Below are 25,063 nucleotides of genomic sequence, written 5' to 3'. Positions count from 1 at the left end.
GCCCGTTTCTTTGGCATTTTGGCGACGGGGACCGGTTAGATTCCACAAGTGTCTTGTAAACAGCCACGCTGCCGCCATTTATCGCTCTCCATCTCCTAGTGTCTATCTATCTGGCTCCCCACCTTCAGTAACTGGGCCCCTTTCTCCAAGCTGGGGCAGGCGTTTACGGATGGGGCAGGAGAGGCTTAAGGACTCATTCAGGACTGCAGGGCAGGCCAACAAAATTTGGAAAGGCAACTCAGGAGTCCTACTTGCTGCCTTTCTGCACAAACCCAGACGATAAAGAGCACCTTGCCCCCATTAGCTGAGATGGAACAACCCAGCTCAGTGTGGAGCAGGCTCGGCCAAGCTATTTTTTTTTCCCTCCCTTTTCTTTCTTTTTCTTTCTTTTTTTTTTTTTTGAATCCGTGCTCAAATTCTTCCAGTGCCTCTCCCAAGGTCGCAGAAAGTTAGTGAGATTCCTGCTAGCCTGACAACAGGGGACTTTGCCTTTCCCCTCCAGGTCTCTGGCTCGACATGGTAATGATCAAAAGCCAGCGCCCGTCTAACAGATGCTTAATGTCCTGCCTGACGGGAGCGAGTGGCTGGAGCTCTGTCTGGATCTGCTGGACAATCTGAGCAAGCAGCCATCTTGTCAGGTGGGGCCCGATTGGAGGAGAAAGGAGTGGCCTTTTCTTTCTTCCTGTGGCAGTGCCTGGGTAGGATATCGACACCTCCTTAAAGCTTGACAGGCCATGATGTGGAGTGTGGACTGGCCAGGACCTCAGGTCATTGCCACTTCTTTTCAGGTCCAAAAAATGTAAACTCCCCTCTAGGTCATCAAGCAAATCCCAGATTGGCCTCAGAGGGAGGCCCACCTTGATGCTGGGAAATGCCCTGGTTGCAACACCTGATACAGGAGGCTGTGAGGATAGAACTTTGCAGATAGGGTGTGTGTGTGTGTGTGTGCCTACATGCCTGCTTAATAGGACAGGGATGGGTGTGTCTGTATGTGTTCATTTGAGGTGGGGTGGTACTATCCAAAGGCTTGGGGCCCTTCATACGGAGGATGAAGACCCCAGAGTTAAATCTTTCACAAGATTCAAAGGATGTCTGTGTAGAGAATGCAGAGAAGCAATGTGGAATGAGCCCCGCAGTCCACTTCTGGTACTTATTACCTTTGTAATGCTGTTCTTGTTCTAGCTGTCTATCTCTTTGCGACAGTCTTGACCATATTGTCCATGGGGTTTTCTTGGCAAAGATAACTAGAGTGGGGTTTGCCATTTCCTTTTCTAGTAGATTAAGGTAAACAGAGGTTAAATGACTTGTTCAGGGTCACAAAGCTAGTTAAGTGTTAGAGGCAGATTTGAACTCAGGTCTTCCTGAATCTAGTCCCAGAGTTCTATCCGCTAAGCCATCTAGCTGCCTCATCTACCTGTGTGATCTTGTACAAGTCATCTAACTTCTCGGTCTGTTTCTTGCTCTATAAAATAAGGATGTGGTCTAGAGAGGACTTCTGAAATCCAATCTACGAGCCTATAAGAGCATGATGGAGAAATGTGAGTTTTCTTTCAGAGGAGTCCACATCCCTGAGATTTAGAAAAGCTCATTCACTCCCCTTTAGTCCTGGGTGCCTTTCCCTTTCCCTACTTTTCTTTCCTCTCCTGCTTAGAATCTTCCTCCTCCTTTTCAGCCCCTCCTCCCTCCTCCCACTGATGACTTACTGAGCCAGCCACCTCCCAATGAGCCAGCCAAGGTAGGTCAGAGTGCCTTTCTTCTTACATTCCACCCAAACTCATCTGTTCGGTGCAACGCAGCAGCAACCATGAACCCCTGTGGAATTTGGAGAGGCCAAGTCTGCCTTTTATTTGGGGAATTTTAATCTTTGCCAGGGAAAATAAATTACTGAGATTAAATTATTAAAAATAAGAATCATTCCTTGAATTTCCCTTATATAGCACTTTTGCTTCCAAAACACATTTGTACCCATTATCTTAATTGTCACACAGCCTTGGGAGAGAGGAATGGTGGGGGTTGTTTTCCATGTTTTAAAAACAGGGAAAGTGAGACCCAGAAGTTAAGTTACTAGTTCAAGGTCATAGAGGTTATTATCAGTGGTGAAGGCAAGATTAAAACCCAGATCCCCTGCTTGCTAGCCTGGGGCCCATTCCAGGAGCTCATCTGATTTCTCTTAACCAAGTTCATTGGTCTGCAACCCAATAAGGCAATTTTCTGCTTAATCTTTCCCACTTTCTCCTGCCTTTGCAACAGCTTTAAGGAAACATCAGTTCAAAAACTATGCAACCTGACACTCATCTAGTCCATCCCCTTTATTTTACAGATGAAGAAATTGAGGCCTAGAGGGGGGAACAGCTTACCCAAGCTCATACTCAAGCCAGAACTCAAATACAGGCCTCCTGACGGAGCACTTTCCACTGCACCACATTACCTACTGAGAAGGTGTCTGTGGAATTTTGGTGCCTGATGGGATGGCAGACAAGATGGCTGTACCTGCCTCCCTGCCCAAAAGACATCGAATGCCATATGTTGAGCATCGCTGTGTACTGCCAGGAATGATAGAAAACAAGAATCAAGACACTGACATCTGCAGCCAGGTGGTGCAGATCAGCACCCATCTCACAGTGTTATTGTGAGGATCAATTGATAGAATATTTGTAAAGGGCCTGAGCTTGTTCCTGTCTCATTGCCTCTCTGGGAGTTTCTACTCTAAAGTAGCTGTGCTCAGTACCTTTCTTCAAGGCCTTCACTGATTGAAAGAGTAAGGGGGCAGATAAAGATAATGCTAGCCAACGTTTATAGAGTGCTTTAAGGTTTGCAAAGCACCTTGCACACATTGTCTTTATGAGGTGTTATGTTATCCCCATTTTACAGACCAAGAAACAGCCTGAGGTTATGTGGGACTCAGGCTCAGAGAGAGTATCTGAGGTGGGATCTGAATTCAGGTCTCTCAGAGATCTCCTCTTCTATCCAAATGAACAACTCCAGAGAGAAAAAAGCATTTTTTTTTGAGTGGCCTAAACATTATCCTAAGGCGGCATCTGAGGCAAAAGCAGTAGGGATGACCCCTAGTTATCAAGTGTGGCCTCTACAAGTGGCCAGCCTCTTAATGATGTCACATGGGATATCAATGACCACGGTTCCCTCCTCCAGAATCTCTGCCCAGTGATAAAGTGGAAAGAGTATTGGACTTAGGATAAGAGTTTGAGTCCAGCCTCAGCTTCTTGACCTGTGAAATGGGAATAACAGTACTTGGCATCCGTACCTCATAGGGCAGTTGTGAGCAAAATTCTTTGAAGCACTTTATAAATGGGAATTGTTATGATGCTCTGGAGGGTGCTGCATAGCAAGCAGGCCAGCATAATGGGATCATGTCCCTCATTAAGCACAGGTCATAGATTTTGATCTCAGAGATCATCTAGTCCAGAGGTGGTAAATACACTGCATACTACCACATCTGGCCCACAACACTCCCAAGTGCATCCCGAGTCAGATACAAATGTAATTGGGAAATAGTTAACAAAGTAAATGAAAATACAACAAAACATAGATAATGTTAATATGTGGTTTTCTAAATTAATATGTGGCCCACAGAGATCTTTATGTATGTTTCAGTGGCCCTATTTTTATTTGAGTTTGAAACCTCTGATCTAGTCCAACTCCTTCATTTTACAGATGAGGAACTGGAGATCCAGAAAGGCTAAATTACTTACCCAACAGGTAGCAATTAGCAGGGGCAGAATTGAGCCCAGATCATTTGACTTAAAATCCAACACTGTTTGCAATGCAACTTGTAGTCTATACCAAATCAACTTTCCCACATTAAAATACACACACACACACACACACACACACACACACATGTTCCAGGTCAGTCTCAATTATCTATTTTATGGGTTTTCTGTGGCTGTATTTCAACATAATTTTCCTTAGCTACTTTGGTAGCTTGCCTGTCCAGTATACGACTATGTTTAGGGAATACAACCATGAGTCGCAATGTACCCCTGTCCCCAAATGGCACCTGATGGTCAGTCTTTTCACAACTGAACCTTTTTGCACCTATGTAGTTTGTTACCTGGACAACAAATATATAATCTATTGCTATGCCCGTATTTATCCAGCTTTTTAGAAACTTCCAGAGCTTGTGATTTATTGGTATACCTTTGGGAACCCAAGGGGCAGCTACACGGCACAGTGGATAGGGTGCCAGGCGTGGAATCATCTTTCTGAGTTCCAATTGAGCCTCAGATACTTACTGAGCTGTGTAACCCTGGGCAAGTCACTTCACCCTGTTTGCCTCAGTTTCCTAGTCCATACAATGAGCTGGGGAAGGAAACGGTAAATCCCTCTAGTGTCTCTGCCAAGAAAACTCCAAGTGGGGTCACAAAGAGTCAGATTGAAACAACTGAACGGTAACAACAGAATTGAGAACCCAGGATCACCTCTATGCCACGATGAGGTATCATGGCAGGGCTTTAATATCGGAAACAAACAAATAAATAAAACACAGAGTGTTTTGAAAAACTAAACAGAATGCTCTTTAAAAAATTATTGCCAATTTTTATTTCTCTGCCATCAATCCTCTCTATTAGCATGGATAATCAAATATTAGGTAGAGGAGGGGATCTCATAAAGACCTAAATTCAAATCCCATCAGACATAAAAAGGGACTGGAAAGTCCATTTTCTGGGCCCTTTTGTGGCATTCATCTTCAGTTATGCGTATGTTAGATATGGTTTACTAAGTGAGCAAAATATGTCCTATGGTGGCTGTCCCTGGAGAAGATGTTTGTCAGATCCTTTTAAACAGGATCTATTCCCATCCTTTTGACATCCTAGAATATATCAATGGAGTAATTGGGAACAAGAGTTGAGTTGAGCTATAAATCGTCATAATCATACTGAGCTCATAGATCGTTGCTTTCATTAGAAGACCTACCATTTAGTTGCAAATATTAAGCATAATAATAACAATAGCTAGAATTTATATGAGGCTTTAAGGTTTACAAAGCATTTTACAAATGTTATCTTATTTTATCCTCACAACAACCTTGGGAGGTAGGAGCTATTTTACAGATGGGCAAATGAGGGAGGCAGAAATTAAGTGACTTGTCCACAGTCACACAGCTACTAGGCATTAAAAGCTGAATTTGAACTCAGGTTTCCTGGCTCAGGTCCAGCACTCTCTTCATGTTATAAGAGGTAAATAGGTGACTTCCTGTAGGTCTGGCCTTAGATATTCTTTATTTTACTAGTGGTGTTAACATCTTTGCGGAAGCAAATACACCTCTGTTTTACGGACCAGTACCTTGTCTTTAAAGAGGCCCATGAACCAGTCCCAGCACACACAGCAGTTTAATGGGAGAGCCCAGGACAGGAATCAGGGTTCCATCTTAATTACTAAATACCCATCTCAAGTTCACTCAACAGATGGCTAGGTAATTGTGTTGGCTTGTCGTTGCTTTTGCTCCGACAGTGTTTTCCTTGATTACTGTTTTGGAAATATTCTCTCCCTCTCTTCCCACTACCCCCACTCCCTTGTCATCTAAGAATGGGAAATGAATTTTCAGGTTACACTGATAAGAAAGAACCAAGCTGCCCTTGACATGGGGTTCCAATGGGAAATACCAATTTAAGAATAGATTAAGATGGCAGTTAAAAGTCAGGATGTTAGAAGGGCTTGGCCCAAAACTTAGTGGGTACAAAGATGTGGTTTCCATTGTTGCCACTGCCGCTGACTAACTGGGAAGGTTTAGGCAAGTCTCTTCACATCTTTTTCTTGGGTTACTTGTCTTTAAGTGGAGATAACAGTACTTTTCTTCTGCCATGGAGCTGTCATAAGAATTACGTAAGAATGGCTGTGAAAATGCCTTTTAAACTGTAAAGTTCTATATAAGCAATTAAATACTGAATACTACCATGATTCCTGAGGATAGACCCCTCTCTGAATCCTCAGTCTTGTTGAGCCTGGATTCTTTAGGTGTCCTCACAACATTCTACAAAGAGGAATTCAGAGATTGGAGTTATTCCATAAATAGAAACATTGACTAAAGACCTTTAAAAGTGGAATGAGAGGAGTAGAGATTGACAAGCCAAGTTTTCTTGAATAGATGAAGGTAAACAACAGTTAAGGTTTATTAAGTGAATTTTGGTACCATCCCTAGGTAAGATATAGTTTACAATTAATTTCCCTTAAGGATTTTCAGGAATTTCTTTCTGTCACCATGGCCCTCCATGGTGCTCACTGCCTCTTGATATGATCACGGATTTTATGAGTTCTGGATTCCTTTGATGGCTTACTCACTCTACTCCCCTGTATCAGACTGGCACATTTTAAGTCGGCCAGGCACTAGGGAAAATGTCCTGTGCATCAGGCCACTGCTCTTCATCCAAACCCTACATGACACCCCAAGCACAAAAAGTGCATTTGACCCCCTCAAGTCAATGTTCAACAGAAGGTAGAGGAGGAAAATGATTTATCCAATGCTGGCTATTCTATTCTAATTCTACCAATTTTCTTATATTCCTACTGTGTGCAGGGTGCTGGGGATACAAAGACAAAATGAAATAGTTTCTGATTTCAGTGGGAGATACATTATGTGCACACATAAGTAAATGTAAGATTGTTGTTTTTGTTGTTTGTTGTTGTTGATCCTTGATTCTCAAAGAGGACCAATGAAATCACAAGAGTGATGTCTTGACTTGTTTGTGAATTGGATATAAGTGTGGTGGAGCTGCCCAAAGTCATTAGCCTCACTCTCTTCTCCAGAGTCCAGTGGCAAGACAAAGTCAAGATGACTGGCGATGGCCCAGGATGCAGTACTTTGAGAGGGAGAGAGCACTGATGACTAGGGTAAATAAAGAGAGCTTCCCAGAGGTGGTAGCACTTGATCTGAGCCTTAAAGGAAGCTAAGTGTTCCAGAGGGAGCTCGTTCCAAGCATAGGGGCAGTCAGCACAAAGCTAGAGATAGGAAATAGAATGACAAATTCAGGGAATGACAAGTAGTCCAATTTGGCTGAAAAACAGAGTATGGGAAGGGAAGTAATGCGAAATATGTATATCTGATTAAAGGTAAAAGGAAGACTTATAGGAAGAGTAAGGGACTGTAGGGAATTAGTTTCAACTGGAGTTTTTACAAAGGATCTGTCCAAGAGAATAGCCAAGAGATGGGAGGAAGCAGTAACAGCCTAGTTTCCCCAACAACCACTCTAACCATTATCTAAGAAAAATGCTGGACTAGTAGTGATTAGCAAATTGAAGGAGAAATGACTTTGGACTACCGTTCCTGCCTAAGATCACACATTCAACCAACTAGTGAATGACCAAGGCAGAAGCTGTGGAACAAGGATGGGTCTGGATCACAGACTCAGTGACTAGAGTTGTGAGCAAAGGGCTGCCCCTGTCCAGAGAGTAGTGGCTGGGATCTTATGTGGTGAGGAGCTCCTAGCTAGGTCAACAGTGTTGGGTTGCCCAGAGCAGATTGCTGAAAGAATGGCTGATGAGAGAGAGAGAGAAACAGAGGGGGAGAGAGAGAGAAAGAGAGAGAGAGAGACAGACAGAGAGAGAGACAGAGAGACAGAGACAGAGACAGAGACAGACAGAGAGAGAGAGAGAGACAGAGAAAGACAGAGAGAGCAAGCGCTATTACGAGGCCAGCGATGCCCAAGACAGAAACCTAGAAGAGGAGAAAAATTCCAAAACATTTATAAGCAAAGCCTTAAAAAAAAAGCTTGCCTAAGAGGTCAATTCTTTAAACAAATTATTTAAGAGTTTAAAACTTAGTTTTAAATGACGTAAATGAAATGAGTGATAGAAAGAATTAGATAAGAAATGAAAGCTATGAAGGAGAGACTTGGAAAGTGAATAAACAATTTAGCAGCACAAAAGGAAAAAAAAACCCACCCAACTAATGACTCCCTGAAAATTAGAATGGAGCAAATAGAAGTTGACTCCATGAGATAATGAGAAATATTAAAACAAAGTCAAAAGATTTAAAAAAAAAAGACAATAAAAGACATCTCATATAAAGAACAACTGACCTAGAAAACAAAGGAGAGATAATTTAAGACTCATTAGTCTCCCTGAAAGCAGTGACCAAAAAAAAAAGACTCTGACACCATATTTTAAGTTATCATGGAAGAAAACAGCATTCAGAAGTAGGGGGCAAAGTAAAAATTAAGACTCCACCAGTCACCTCCTAAAAGAAATCCCATGAAGACAACTCCCAGAAATGTCAGCCAAAATCCAGAACTTCCAGGTCAAAGAAAAATACTGCAAGCAGACAGAAATAAAGAGTTCAGTTCCTGAGGTATCGCATAAAATTTAGCAGCTATTACTATAAAGCACCACAGAGTATGGATTGTGACATTCAAAAAAGCAAAAGGTATAGGGTGGCTTACAGCCAAGAATAACTTGTCTAGTAAAACTAAGAATAATCCAATGGGGGAAAATGGACCTTTAGTGAAACAGAGGACACCCAAGCATACCTGATAGAAAGACTAAAGCTGAGTAGACACTTTGAAATATAAACATGGGAGTAAAGAGAAACACAAAAAGGTAAATATGAACAAGCAATCAGAAAAGAATTCATAGGGACAAAGTGTTTGTATTTTAATGGGAACTGAGGAGATTATACAAGCATCCCTTGAGAATTGCAATGTCAGTAGAGAGAGTCAAATAAGACGGAGGGCCGGAGAATGATTTTTATTATGCTGTGATGATCTGACCTAAAAGAAGAAAGGAAAGAAGAGAGAAAGAATAAGCAAGGGGAGGAAAGGGGGGAAATTAGGGTGGGACTTATTATCTCACCTACTTCTACTTGGGAGCACAGGTAGAAGTTTATACAAATGAAGGGGTAGAGGGAGTGTTTAACTACTTGAACCTCACTTTGTATGTATGCCTAGTGAAGTGAACAGAACCAGGAGAACAATTTATCCTATAATAAAAACTGTAAAAATGAACAATTCTAAAAGACTTAAGAACTCTTATCAACACAATGATCAGCTGATTCCAGAAGACAGATGACTTAGAATACTACCCACCTCCCAGAGAGGTGATAGTCTAGATACACAGAACAAGACATGAACTTTTTGCACTTGGCCAATGTAGAAATTGCTTGAATGTATATTTGTTGCAAGGGTTTTGTTTTTAGGTTAATTTATTTGTTCGTTCGTTCGTTCATTTATTTATTTATATGTGTGTATGTGTGTGTGTGTGTGTGTTCGCTTGTTCGCCCTCGAGCATGTGTATGAGAGACAGACAGAGACAGAGAGAGACAGAGAGAGAGAGAAAGAGAGAGAGAGAGTTTGGGAGACAGTAGGAGGAGAAGGAGAAGTAGATCCTTGTAAACTTAAGAAAAAAAAAATTTATTAAAAAAATGAAAAAGGATGTGCCTAGTACTTCCTTCATAGAACTTGCAGGTCTTGGAAACAAGCCATACATACATGGAATAATTAAGTCATGGCATAAAATGGTACAGGAGTAAATGCTCCAATCTCTCTGCTGTCTGGGGGTGCCTCAGTCAACCCATTTTGCGTCTGCAAACTGAACATCTTCAAGCATAGGAATAAGACAGAGAAGGAAGATAGAATCATAGATTAAGAGCTCGAAAGAGTACAGAAGGAAACCAAATCATCCCTTCCCCATTGTACAGATGAGGAAACTGAGGCCCAAGAAAACTAAGTGAATCCTCCAAGGTTACTTGGGTAGCAATCAGGTGAGTGAAGATCTGAATCTAGGTTTTCTGAATGCTAATCTAGAACTGTTTGGCCTGTATCACACTGCCTCTTATTCCAAAAGGCCTCTCATGACCCTCAAATGATAACAAACCATGCTCATTCTCCCCATAAGAGACACAAAGAGAGATAAAAGGAGTGGGGAAAGGGGGGAGAGAGACAGATAGCACTGGTTTTTTTTTGGGAAATTTAAGCATAACAAATCGAAACATCTTTTTTCTGTGTGTGGGCCCAAGTCTCAATCAAGTGGGTAATTTCCTCAGCCTTCTGTCTTCAAGAAGATTCAATGAATTTATCAAAATAAGTTTCATTTACCTAGAACTCTAAGGTTTGCAAAGTATTATTCCTCCTCATCAGGTAGCAGGTAGTATAAGAATAATTATCCCCTTTTTATAGATGAATATATTGTGAAGTGGCTTCTCTGTGGTCACACAGCCAGTGGGTGTTTGGCCTGGATCTCCTGGTTTTTGTCCTATTTCTACTAAATCATACCAACCACATACCGCAATTGAGCTCCAATGTATCTTTCCAACCTTCTCTCTCATTAAGTCCCATCATGAATTTTCTATCTCAGCCAGGTTGGTGTTCCCATTTTGGTGAACTCAACTCAGTCACTTTAATCTCCATGTCATGCCCCTGTCTGGTCCCCTAGGATGCCCACTATCTTCTCCATAGATCTAAATCTTGGCACTCTACTCCTTGGGTTTTAACATCTGAATGAGATCTCCTTTGGGCAGTGCTGGCCAAGTGAATTGTCCTCCTTCCAAACACTTCTGGTACTTATTGTCTGTACTAATCATATAGACATTCAGTCCCAGGCTACTTCACATTGTTTCTTAGCTTTGCATATGTAATTGTCATCTCTCCAATTAGACTGTAAGTTTTTTGGAGGCCATATCTTATATTCCTTTCATAGTTCCACAGCCTCTAGTGTAGAAAAGTTAATGAATGCTTTTAAAGATGAATGATCCATTTTTTCCTCATCCCCTTCATGAACACAAAGCTTTTAGGTGATAGTATATACATGACAAGGTGCTGAGTGCTACATGAGGGGTAACTCCACCAAAATATGGGTCCCTGTCTTCTGGGAGGGCAGCTAGATGGCACCGTGGCTAGAGTCAAGATGACCTGAGTTCAAATCTGGCCTCAGACACTTATGAGCTGTGTGACCCTGGTCAAGTCACTTAACCCTGTTTGCTGGAGAAGAAGATGGCAAAACTACTCCAGTGTCTTTGCCAAGAAAACCCCAGATGGGGTCACAAAGAGATACACATGACTGAAAACAACTAACCAACAATCTTCTAGGATCTTTCCATCTAAACTTGACTGGCAGATGCAAACACATACACACACAGGTAACAATACAAAAAAAGTTCACTCATAGGCTGTTTTAAAGTACTTGGTAAAGACTTTTTTACCAAGTACTTTACTAGTATTTGGTAAAGATTTTTACCAAAGACTTGGGAAAGTACTGGTAAAGGTACATATTTGGGATAAAGAATGGAGAAATTAACTTCTAGGATTACATTCAAGGTGAATCACAGATTCACAGAATCTGATTTGGAAGAGATCAGAGGCCATCTGCTTCAACTCATATAATTAAACAAGAATCCCCTCGATAGCATAACCTATAAGTGGTTATCCAGCCTCCAATTTATGACCACTAGTAATGGAGAACTCACTTCTTTCCAAGCCACCCCATTCCAGTTTGGAATAGCTATTATTGTCAAGTTTTTTTAGTACCCATCCCAAATCTGCCTTTCTGCAACTTTTACCCTTAGCTTCTACTATTTCTAACTGCTCAGTCAGTCAGTCAATAAGCCTTTATTAAGCGCCTACTATGTGCCAGGCACTGTGCTCTAAGTGCTGGGGATATAAAGATAAAAGGCAGTGTGTGCTCCCAAGAAGCTCGTGGTCTAATGGGTCTAGGTCCAAGCAAAACAAGTGTAACCCTTCTTCCACATATTGTTGTTCAGTTGTTTCAGCCATACCCAACCATTTGTGACCCCATGTGGGATTTTCTTGGCAGAGACACTGGAGTGGTTTGCCATTTCCTTCCCCAGATCATTTTACAGATGAGGAAACTGAGGCAAACAGGGTTAAGTGACTTGCCCAGGGTCACCCAGCTAGTAAGTATCTGAGGCCAGATTTGATCTCAGGTCTTCTCGACTCTAGGTCTAGCACTCTAGCCACTGTGCCACCTAGCTGCTCCTACTCTTCCACATGACAGCCCGTTAAATACTTGACTCAAAGGATAATCTACTCATCTCTGATCAATATAAATTTTCATGGAAGGGTAGGATTTAGGTGCCATGTAAGTCATAAGGGGCAAATGGATTGTGGGAGATGATAGACCACATGGAGAAGACTCAGGAGAAGAAGCAGGTAAAGAGGACAGTGAGAATCATCTTAGCCATTCCATCTCTAGTATCTAGCACGGTGCCTTGTGGGTAACTGATGCCTAATAAATGCTTATGGGTTGAACTGAAGTGCTATATGAAGTGCTTTCTTGACAATAGCTCTTTGTGGCAGGCATGTAAGCGTTCTTATTCTCATTTTATAGGTAATGAAACTGCAGCTCAGTGACATGACCACAGTCACATAGCTCAAACTTGAAATCAGATCTCTTGACTTCTGCACCAGGATTTTTAAAAATGACATTATACTGGCTCCCTGTTTTGTGTTTATGTGGTGACTTCAGGTTGCAGACAGGCTTTCATATATACCATTTCATTTGATCTTAACCAGAAAACAAACTCTTAACAAATATTTATCTCCATTTTACAGATGAGGAAAACATAGTTCACAGGGGTGCAGGGTTGCCCAGTTTTTAGTTTTCCTCATCTCTCTATCTTGACTAAAACTTAGTGGAAGGAAATAATTGCCAAACAAGAAAACTCCCTACCTCACATATGCCATCGCTTCTAAAGCTCCTTCTAACACAGGCGGTTTCATGTAGTGACTTGGGCTCACATGTGCCTAAGGGCTGAAGCCATCCTTGGGACATTTACCCAGAATGACATTTTCTTGCACAAGAGCATTTGGCGAGAGCACAATGGTACCTACACCCCTGCCATCTGCTAAGTTATTTCCCTGCCCACCCTCTCTAGTGCCTTTCCAGCCCTACTTACCTCTTAATTACTGGCCTTGGCTCCCACCTGGCTTAGAGAAACAGCTTTCCTTCCCTGTTGCATTTTAAGCAACGTCTTGCCAAAGGGATGCTGAAAAGACTCTGCTGAGATGGATTTTGGATGACTTCAACTCTTCTACTCCGGGATACACTAAAATGCCCACCGAGTGGCTCCGTGCCAGCCTGGCATCCCTTTAGTCCTGGGGATCTCTGAACCAGTTGCATCTAGTATAAGAGAATACCCCTACAGGGCAGAGTGGACATTAAGGGTTCTGGGAGAGACTAACAGAGAATGATGTGAGAGGATAGTGGAAACCTGAGCCCCTGGAAACACCTTAAGGATCTAGCCTTCTGTGGCTATGAGGAGGCAATGTGGTAAAGTGGGAAAAGCACTGACTCTGGGTAGGGGACCTGGATTCAAATTCTACCTCTGATACTTGTCACTTGTGTGACCTTGGGCAATCTCCCTGGGCTTTGGTTTCCTCATCTGTAAAAATGAGAGGGATTGAAATAGATCAGAAGTTCTTACCTAGGGGTTGTTGAACTTAAAAAAAAAATTGGATAACTGTATTTCAATATAATTGGTGTCCTTTGTAATTCTATTTTATTTTATGAATTTAAAAATGTCATTCTGATAAAGGGTCTATAGGCTTCTCCAGATTGTCAAAGGGGCCCATGACCCCAAAAAGGTTAAGAACCCTAGGATTAGATGGTGTCTGAGGTCCCTTGCAGCTCTAAACCTCTGATCACATGAATGGACTCAACCTGATTGGTTTACTTTAGCTCACTTAAAACTAATCCAATTGACTTTTTTCCTTAGTCCTAGGTGTTGCTCTCATTTCAGAGCATGAACTCAAAAAGAAGAAACGTTTTCCTCCTAATATGATTTCCCAAGATCAGTCTTCCCTTACCTTCCCTCTGCCCCTGCCCAGTCTCTCCCCACTAGATAATAAAGCATTTCATAACTTCATTTTTCTCTTTTTGAGAATGGTTGATCTTGCCTCAATATCAGGAAAACCTTTAGAACAATTAGAATCAGTCCCAAGTAGAACAGTCTGCCTCAAAAGGTAGAGAGTTCTCCATCCCTGGATACCTTAAAGCCAAGGTTGGATGATCACTTATTGAGGAGATTGTAGAGAGAATTCATGCTTTGGCTAGTGACGGGATGAGAAGGCTTCTCTTAAGGTCTCTTTTTACTCTTCAATGCTTTCTGAGAGAAATGATTATTAATAACCAATGGTCTTGCGAGATCCAGAGTTAGCTCCTTTTTCTAAAGTTCTGATTTTTAAAAGTAAAAGAAGTTCAGTCTCTTGAAGGACATCACTGATCATGGGATTGAATTAACTCTTCTCAATCTTGGTCAGACCCCACCAACCTTACAAGAAATTTAATTTGAGGTAGGGAAGTCCATTGTGTTCTACTCAAGCTTGTATGGAGACAAATCCTTTGCCTAGATAGCCCAAGGCTGGGGGTAGTCTGGGTATAGAGATAGTTCCTCTGTGCAAGGGTGACGTGATATCACTTGCAGCCTTTCACCTTCTATTGTGTTATCCAATCAGAGTTGATTGCTCCCCCTCAGGAACACTTACTTTTTGAGGGGTATAGGAGCTGTGATTCAGCCTACCATGATTGTCTTTGGTCTAAGACAGTTGGCCAAATGACCAAGCTTTTATTGATAAACATGCTGGCCTTATTAATAAAATGATTAAACTACCCAGAAACTATGTCTCTTGAACCTTTTTAATTGTCACATTTCTTAAGGGTGTCCACCAACCTCCCTGGAATTTGGTCCTATCCCTCAAACATTTTATCTTGCCCTGGATCATAGGACCAACATCTAGCAGGGTTCCCCTTACCCTCCCCGCCCCCCCCCCCCACTCCATGGACTTGATTAGCCTGGGATTAGGGCAGGATTCAAGCTGTGCCTCCCGTGATACAACATCCTAGTGGCCCAGTGTTGACGTGGCTTCCTGATCACCTAGGGGCATAGAAGGTCCTGCCTGTGTAGAGTCAGTGACCCTCCAACTTGGTGGAAATCCAAAGGCTGGGTGAATCACTAGACCCTGCCCTACTAACCAGATGGGTTTTCATATGAAGGCCAGGGGTACTGCATCTATAAAAACAAAGTGGCGCTTCGTCCTTGTAGCATATCCTTGCTATCTTTTTGCTACGTAAATCTCCTTTTGTTAACTGTTCAATGACATAAAGTGCCTCATTTTGCCATAATATTGAATCTGAACTTATAAGGTACTAGGTTACAGGCATACTCCTAATACCTTACTTTCTCATCTCCGCGCTCCTGGGATCAAAGTGAGGCATGAATTGTCCAGGCTTCTGGTTGTCCCCTAGTGCTGTCTTTTGGATACTGTGACTAGGACAGGTATCCCTGCTTTTAATCATCTTCAGAGAGAAGCTGAAATATTTATTAACACTAAAGTTGATTTGTCCAAATGTATTATCTAAGAGGCCCCAATGAATAAGATTCAACAATGGAGACAGGATAATAATTTCCTGACCTTCTTACTTCAAAGGATGTGTTGATTGCATCAAACACTGAAATATTATGGTGCCTCCTAAGAGACTCATGATTCTTAGAAAGAATCCAGCCTAACCATCCATATAGGAAAAACCAAGAGGATGATGACTGACTTTTGCTTAGACTCAGGACATAGCTGATCCATCAGCATATGTGTCTTAGAGGACAGTTGACCAAGTGATGTGGGGACTCTTAGGTAAGATAACACACAAGGTTTATAATTAAAAGCAACTGTCCCAAATAAATTCTAGCAAATATCTGAAGATGGCTCCAGAAAACTCAAGGATAAAGGAACTCCCAAAATAAAACCTCCATCCAGTCCAGAATCATACAAATAAAGGAACCAGTAATAGGTAGAGGAGGCAAAGGGGTCAAACCAGAGAAGCCAGCATGAGTACTGGTAAATGTGGAAGCAGCTGAGGGTTATGTCAGCAAAACCAGCCTGAATTCCAGTGACCCATCTGGAAATCAGTAAAAGTGATGAAAAGAAAGGACACATTAGGACCTTCTGGAAATGGACCTGAAGCCAGCCAGTACTCTGAGCAGGGGTGTCAAAAGCCAGAGCCAGCCCCAGTAATTAAACTCCTGAAGCCAGATCCTCCTGGCTGTGGCCCATCAGAACAAAACTGGGGATAGAAATGCTTTCCATGGATCACTGAGCAGGGAGGGCCCAGCTGTGCCCTCCTTGGAGCACTTGAGAGCCAAGTAGAAGACAATTTCAACTCAGTGAGGGCCAGGGCTGAGAGGTCTGTGCAGGAGGCTTGAGACCAACATAATCTGCAATATCCCACTGGGGCCTATTACAGCCACAAGCAGAGCATACAACCAACTCTTGACTTAGGATCATACAAAGAGAAGAAGGAGGCCACCTGAGACCAGAACAAACAGCAGACCACCAGGAGACTGAAACAGAAGCCAAGGATTGAGGCAGAATGTGGGGCTTAATACCATTCAGATGGGCAATGGAAATGGCCTCCAGACTGCTGATGGAACAGGACCCAAAAAAGCCTACCCAGCCCACCTAAGAGTAGTAGAGGAGACTGGCCTTAGACAAGTACTGAAACTAATAGTATGAATAACAGAGAAGAAGATAACGAACACAATTAAGAAATACAATGGGTTAAGAGAAGCCCAAGAGGTAATCACAGAAGAAGAGAGTAGCCCCACAATAAGTACAACCAGAGCCTCCTAGGGGAAAAAAAGAAACCACTTGGCATCAAGGACTACAACAGTGTCTAGAAAAAATAAAGCAAGAGATAAAAAAATGAGTTGACAAATGAAATGAGAGTTTGAGAGGAAAAATATTTAAAGGAGATCAAATAACTTATAAATAATTTAGAAACTCTTACTCAAATAGCGGATTCCCTGAAAAATAGAATACAGGAAGCAAAATTAAATGATTACATGAGAAAACTGGAGATATTAGAACAAAGCCAAAAGATAGAAAAAAAAGAAAACATAAGATCTCTGCAATCAACAACTAATGGAAAAAGAATGAGAAAAGATAATTTAAGAATTAATAGGTTCCCTAACCAGACCAAAAATCTGGATATCATATTTTAAGAAACCATTCTTAATGAAACCATTCAGATCATTTAAAACCTGAGGGCAAAGCAGAAATTGTCAGGATCCACCAATTAGCTTTTGAATGAAATCTCAAATTGAAAATGCCCATGATTCAGAGCTTCTGAGTCAAAGGAAAAAAATATTGTAAGCAGCCAGAAAGAAATAATTCAAATACCAAAGAACCACAGTCAGGATCATATAATACTTGGCAGAAACTACTATGAAAGAGAGAAAATATTGGAATATTATATTCCAAAAGGCAAAAGATAAAGGTTTATAACTAAAAATATCTTACCCTGATAAAATGAATATGATTCTACAAACGAAAAAAAATGAACCTTTAATAGAATAGAATACTTTTAGGTATTCCTGATGAAAAGACCAGAGCTGAATGGAAACTTTGAAATGCAAACATGGGACAAAAAAGGAACATTAATAAATTCAGTTGACTAATTGGAAGGTGCCAAATGATGATAAAGTACTTACATTCTAACAGGAAAGAAGAGACAAGTATCTTTTAGAGTCCTAATATCTTCAAGGGTCAAAGTGGGTTAAACAAGACAAACAGAGGGGCTGAGTGTGTTTTTGCTCTGTTTTGATGGTTTAAAGAGAAGAAATAAAAAGGACAGTAAAAGAAAAATACTAAAGATGAAATGGAGGCATAGGAGAACTTACTAATAAATGGATTACATAAGAAAAAATATACAAACATGGAAGAAGGGGAAGAAGGACCTGATATCTCATGACCTCACTGATAAGAACTAGATTAAGGAGCCTAGTACACACACACATACACACACACACACACACACACACACACACACACAGAGAATTTGGGGTAATGAAATATTAAACTCAATAGGGATACAGGTGGGGATAGAGGAAAGGAAGGTGGAAATGAGAGAATAGAATTGGGGAGAGAATAGACTCAAACAAAACAAACTCCCCCTCAGAAGGTTAATATTAAAGGGTGATTTAAAAAGTTAAGGAGTATAAGAACCAAAGGATCGGGATCTGGATAGAGTTGAGAGAAGAGAGGACAAAGAATAGGAACAGAATGCAAATTGTAGATTACTAATGATTACCAGATTCTTCTACTTCTCTATTCCTTTCTACCTTTAAAGAGGGAACTGGTAGGGAAAGAGAAAAAAAAAATTAGGATATTAGCAGTCATAACAGTGAATGTGGTGGGCATAAATAAGCCAAAGCAGTGTGAAGGATATCATCACAAATATATGACTGGAAAAGAAAGTGAGTTGGTAAAATAGTGATGGCAAACGATGGACAACTTTTGTACTTCATTGGTCCCAGTGTAATGTCGGGAGATCTAGAGGAAGGTCTTTGCTATGTTGGGTGGCTCCCTTATTGAGGACTGGTAAGATGACAAGGGCGAGAGTAGAGCAGAGTGGGAATGGAATGGCCAGGTTGTGGTTTACTCAGTTGGAGGGAGTCCCCATAACATCATGGCAGATCCAGCTCAGCTTTGTTGCCAGAAATCCTCTTTCCCTCCTTAGTCGTTGCCACAACTATACACAACCCTTTTGGGGTGCTACCCTGTCTTTGCTTAATTTAACTGAGCAAGTATTTATTAAGTACATCATATATACAAGGCACTATATTTTGCTATATGCTGGGGATGCAAAGAAAAAATTACAACCGTCCTTGCTCTCAAGGAGCTCCCATCCTCTTGGGTCTATTCTGATCCCATCAAGTGAATAAGCCATCTTTCCCCCTTTAACCCAGTTAAAATAAGGATGATGATGCTCAAAATGAATTTCTGTTAGCCAACTAAGAGAAGATAAGGAATCAACACATACTGGGACAAGTTTACAGAGAATAGGTTTATGTTTCAAACCTAATCAAAGTCTAATCTCCATTAATCTCTAACTCTCCCATCGAGTACTACACTTTCCCTGACTTGTAGCACTATCCTGTGTTTTACACTCTCTCTGGGGGGCAACATACTTTAGGGCTACTTGATAGACAATCCACTTCCTACTGAAACTACACTGTCAGAATAATTCATCATAATGTGCATGGTAGTGATGGCAAGGTTCAGATCTGCTTTGATCTTATACTGTAGCTTTGCTTCCTTAATAAATCTCCAGCTGAGGAGGTGGTAGGTGGGGATATGAGCAATCCTCTTATCTCTTCAAGAGACAGGCTACCCTAGAAGACTGTACCTCCAAACTCTCAAACTTCGACAGTGCTAACAAGGCATCTCCGAAGCCTAGTGTTCCCCACAAAAATCTCTCTTATTCAGCTAGGTTCTGCCATCTTGCTGGCTGCCCAGAAAATCTCCCCTTCCTCTAATTGAGAGGCAGGCATTCAGGAAGGACATTGTCCATGAATTTCCATCTTGTTCCATGTGGCAAATATTTGCAGCTCCCATTCCCTTTTTCATCCACCCTTTGGCTGACTACTGCCATTTCTTGAGTATCAAGTCTTTGGTCTCTGATCTATGTGCAGAAATCCATTGGAGAATATGACATGCAATCTTCCTTATGCTTCTGCATCATGGCAGTCATTAATAGCTCCCAGTGAAGAGGATGAAGGATGCACAGGCTTCTACCAAACACAGGTCAGATCTTAGATTTGTTGCTTGCTCAGGATCTTGAAGGCAAGGGGAAAAAAAAGAGAGGAAAGAAGAAAAAAAGCACACCCACCCCTCCAGAAGGGTTGAATAGGTGTGCCAGTTTATTTTTATAGGCAAGAGCAAAGGAAGTGGCTCCTCTCACAAGAGTCCTTTCTCCTAAATATCCAAGCTAATCAGTTCATCTGGGGGCAGCCTCAGTGCTGAAACTCTTCCCCAAGGAGGCACCAAGTGGGTGTCTCCAGACCAAACAATTCATCTTGGAGCAGCCCCAGTCACTGAGATCTAATCAAAGAGCTGTCTTTTGTTCTTTTAGTAAGGTGTTAATTGGTGTGTCTATACTTTATTGGGAGACAAAACTGAAAAATCCCAAAGACTCAATACCCTGTAAATCTATTAAGTTGTTTGGGGAAATTTCAAGTCAAACCTTCCCATATATATGAAATAAGAATGGGAAGAATGGGAAACAGATTGTGGAGGGCCTTATTTTGTATTTTATCCCAGAGACACAAAGGAGCCACTGAAGATTTGGGTGACATTGGAGAAGGAGGTGACAAGGTTAGATATGTGTCTTAGGAATATTAATTTGGAACTTGCATGTAGAATGGATAAAATTGTGGAAAATTGGCAGGAAGACCAATTAGGAGGCCATTGCAGCTTCAACAAGCTATGAGTCCTTCTCTAATACCTTTGAGTCTGAGCCTTTTTTTTTGATTTCCCTGAGACTTCACTTCATTTAGGAGTCAGGACTCTTTTCTCTGTGCCAGTATTTCGGGAAAAAACCAATCAACCAATTAAATGACAAGCATTTATTAAGCACCTATTGTGTGCTAGGCACTGGAGATACAAATACAAAAGTGACACAGTTCCTGCTCTCAAACAGCTTAAATTTTATTTTTGAGATACAACATGTCCATAGACAAGTAAATATGGGACAGATACACAATAAATGCACAGTGATGGTGGGGCACTCACAACTGAGAGAATCAGGATAGGTGCCCTTGAAAGAGATGGAACTTGAGCTGAGCCTGGAAGTAAGCCAGGAGTTTCAAGAGATAGTGATGGGGAAGGGGAGCATCCCAGGCACAAGAGGTAGAAGATGGAAAGCAGAGCTTTGGTCTCTGTGCCTGACTTTCTGCTACCAGCTACTGCATCTACCTGAGCCTAATGACTCTCCTAACGGTATCTCCCAGGCCTCATTGTCTGCTTCTTTTGGTCTAGGGAGCAAAAAGGAGATAAGCTTGAAGGGAGCAGAGAACAGATGCAGAAAACAATAGATGAAATCAGATTCCTTAGGGGATAGTAGAACCAGCCTTGGACTTTGTACCAGAAAACCCAGATTGGAATGTCAGCCCTGTTACTTGCTGGGGCTAAATCCATTCCGCATCTGCAAAATGGGAATAACACGTATATCACCTACTTTTCAAGGTCATGGTGAGAATAAAATAAGATAATGTGTAAAGTGCTTTGTAAACCTTAAAAATCTCATATAAATATGAGTTATTGCTATTACAAATGTCCTAGGGACAAAATTACAGAGGACCAAACATTCAGGCATAATTTTAACTTGATGTACTAGAAAACAGGGAATGATTGAGGGTTTTTGAAGTACATCTCTGAGGTGTGTGTTGTATTGGTCTTCAGCCTAGTGTTGGGTCATAGATCCCATCACACCTGGCATCTCAGCCTTGGGGGCATTTGTAAAATAAACCTCTAAGGCTCATTGACATTCCCTCCAACAGACCTCTCTTGCCCCACAAGTGTTAAAATAATTGAAGCCGGGTTGTTGTTTTTTAATTTCACTAGAGCCATTACAAAGGTGTGAAATATTAGACACTTACGCATCTGTGAATAAGATTGTAGGCTAAAACGTGTGAGTTCCCGTCTTAGCTAATGAACTGGAATATGGTTTTAATTTTTGTACTGCAAAATTTTCCTGCCTTTTTTGGTTGCTCCCACAGAAGACTTCATATTTTAATAATTCAGTGCAGCCTAATTACTTTAATTAATCACCTTCTTTTCAAAGATGTCATTGGGCCTCATTATTTTCCTGTTGCTGTAGGTACTGCCTGTAGTTTTTAGGGAAGGGTTTTAAAAATATATATAATAGCCTAGATAGCTTTGTTATAAAATTAGGATAATATATACTTTGTTTTTAGATAGTTAAGGCTGCCCTGAGTGGGTGGGTTGAATTAAGAATATAGCTCTAGATTTCACTGTCACTTTTCCTCCCTTTGACCACTTAACAAAAGCACCTTTCGCCATTTTGAGTCTTAAAAACTGCTAGTTGAAGGAAAAAAGGGAAATGGTTATTTAGAGCAAGTCAATATTTTTGCATCTTTTTGAGTCATGATGAATATCCTGGGAATGACAATAGCTCTCATTGTGCAATCAATATAATTTGCTTCCCTTGCAGGAAAACATAATTAGTTTATAGTTAACTTATTGGCAATGAAAATGTACTCATTTCTAAAGTTTGTATGGGGGTGGAGTGTGGTTTTGTGTTCAGAGAAGGAACACAGAGAATGAGGGACTTCAAGGCCTTTTCCCAGTTGTAGGCACATTGCTTTGCTTTTGTGACACTAAGCAAATGACCTCAGTGCAAAAATAGAAAGAATAGCAATTTTTTTTCAAAAGAGTGCTGGATTTACAGTCTGAGAAATTGGGTTCAAATTCTAACTCTTCCGTCTACTGCCGTTGTGACCTTGAGCAAGTGTCTGAATTTCTCTGGGCCTCAGGACCTTCAACTAGAAAATGAGAGGGTTGGTCTAACTGGCCTTCCTTGGTCCCTTCCCTCTCTAAATCTCTGATCCTAATCCGTTAAGATATAGGCAGCTGGGTGGCCAAGTGGATAGAGTACTGGGTCTGGAGTCAGGAAGACCTGAGTTCAGATCTGGCCTCAGACACTTATTAGCTGTGTGACCCTGGGCAAATCCTGTTCGCCTCAGTTCCACAATCTGTAAAATGAGCTGGAGAAGGTAATGGCAAAACTACTCCAGTATCTCTGTCAAGAAAACCCCAAACAGGGTCACGAAGAGTCAGACATGACTAAACAACCGCAATCCCTTAAGATGCATCGCATCCCCTGATTTGGCTATGATCTTTCCTCCTTTAGACCTCACACAGCATTTTACTGGAACCTCTCATATTTATCCATCATGTTTCTCTTTCTGTTATAAGTAATAATCTCCTGCTTAACTGGAAGCTTAACAAGGGCAGGGACTCATTCTTATCTAAATTTTATATCTGCCAGATTTGCAGTTCAATAAATGCAACTAAAAGTGATACCTCTGGAAACCTGATGTTAGCTCTTGGACATTTTGTAAATACCATGTCGATGCCAAACAACAAAACTAAGAGCTGCCCTTCCATGGGTTTCATTTTCCAGACAGCTTAATTCCCACATTCCCTAAATCTTCCCTCCTTCTCTCCCCCAAGTGCCCACTAATAAATGAGTGAGTTTAAACACAGAAGAGAGAGCTATCACTGACTCACTTCCCTCCTTGTTTTACTAGGGTCCTTTGTCCCACTGGGCTCCTCATCCCAACATGTTCTCTGACTACCTCTCTTGCAAAGCCTGCCTGTCACATTCCTATATATTTTCCATGCACTGACATTGGCCTCTGGAGTCCTTGACTTATTTTAGTCCAAGCAGCTTTGCAGGCCCACTGGGGTTTTAGGATACTGAGAAGCCAGAGAGGGTTGAGTCAAGATCAGGCTGAAGTGCAGTCCCTAAGATCCTGTCAAAGGCTGCTAGGAGACCTCCTGTTCTGGTCTCTTGGCCAAGGGCTTTTATTTTGAAATCCAGGCTCTCTAAAGCCAGCCCTGCCAAACACGGGGAGTTTCCTTTTTGAACTTGGGCTTGCACGCTGTATGTCACCTGAAGCTAGCAATTTGAGATCAGAGTTTGGAGCTCGGTGGTGGGATCTGCGCCATGGGGCGTTGAGGCCAGGGTTGGGACTTGTTTCACTCACTTAAGAAAGGGAAATACACTTTCCTGAATTTCCTTCCCCCTTTATTTTCAAACCTAGCCTTGGTCCCTGCCCCCACCCAGAATGCGCAGTGGAAGTAGCCGAGATCAGCAAGGGTCTAATCAATGCTCAAATGAATTCTCCCTATGGATCCGGCAAAGGCATGCTACACAAAACCCTCCGGGTTGTTCTGGGTCTCCTAAAATATTTCTTTTGCAACCAGAGATGTTAATTGGTTAAAACTGCCTGTGGTCTGAGGAAGCTCTCTGATTGCAAGGAGAAATTCTTTTATGTTTCTGGACCTGAGCCACAAATTCTCTGAAGTTAGGAATCTGGATAGGGTTGAGCCCCCTCCAGGGTGTAAATAAGAGGGCCGATTCTCTAGCCCAATAGAAATCAATTGTGTGTGTGCGTGTGTGTGTGTGTGTGTATGTGTGTGTGTGTGTGTGTGTGAAGCCATACGGACAAAACCATCCCCACTTTCCCATTTGTTATAGGAAGGTGTGGGTTACAGCTGGAGTCGAGACAATGGAAATATGGTGAGGGAGCGGACCCAACCAGCAAGACATAACAGCCTTGCTCAGGTTGCACACCCTGCGGTGATTGTGAAGTCTGCACAGACTCCAGAAGAGAAGGGAGGGGGAGCAAAGGGGAGGGCAGGCAGCCCTTCCCGTGCAGGGCAGTGTGCAGGGCTGCCTGGTATCAAGCAGTTAAGGATGACTGGCACATAAAACTGCTTACTTTGCGAGTCAGGCAGCCGAGTCGCTAACAGCTTAAGTGGGAGAACGTTTTATAGCACTGGTCTGGAAATCCCAGTGACATTTTCCCCAGCGCTGCAGACACACCGACGCTATGAGAGAGGGAGAGGGAGAGGAAGAGGAAAAGGGAGAGGGAGAGGGAAAGGGAAAGGGACAGGGAAAAGAAGAGGGGGGGAAGGGGCAGAGGGAGGGGTGGAGAGGAAGGAAGGGAGAAAGGGAGAGGGGGGGAGAGGGAGGGAGGAGAGAGAAAAAGAGAGATAAGGGAGGGGGAGAAAGAGAGAGAGAGAGAGAGAGAGAGAGAGAGAGAGAGAGAGAGAGAGAGAGAGAGAGAGAGAGAGAGAGAGAATTAATTTGGCAGGGCGGGGTTGCCAGCCAGGTTCTGCCATCGCACACTTAGCCCTCTCACGTGCAGAGCCAACTCGCGGGCCCTGGGCATGGCACGGGCTCCAACTGCATGCAGCAAGCATCATACAGGGAGCTGTCTCACTTGCATGGCAGAAGGTTGTTTGGGGTTCACTTAATCATGAGCTAGACTAGAGGAAGAATATCACCTCCCTCCTCCCCCTTCCCTCCAGCTCCCCGCCTCCAGTCCTAGAATAATTGCATTCCCAGAGCTGTGTGCGGCAGAAGGCTAGGGGTGTGAAATGTGCCCGGTCTCGATTTCATACTGCTCCCAGACTGTCGCTGACAGTGAGCTATAAAGTCAAACACAGGACAGTCGGGGACAAACCTGCTGCTTAATTGCTCTTTCTTAAGCATGAGTCCACTCAGACACCAC

The sequence above is a fragment of the Trichosurus vulpecula genome, chromosome 2 (assembly GCF_011100635.1).
Source record: "Trichosurus vulpecula isolate mTriVul1 chromosome 2, mTriVul1.pri, whole genome shotgun sequence".
Taxonomy (NCBI): domain Eukaryota; kingdom Metazoa; phylum Chordata; class Mammalia; order Diprotodontia; family Phalangeridae; genus Trichosurus; species Trichosurus vulpecula.
This window is presented reverse-complemented; position numbering follows the sequence as displayed.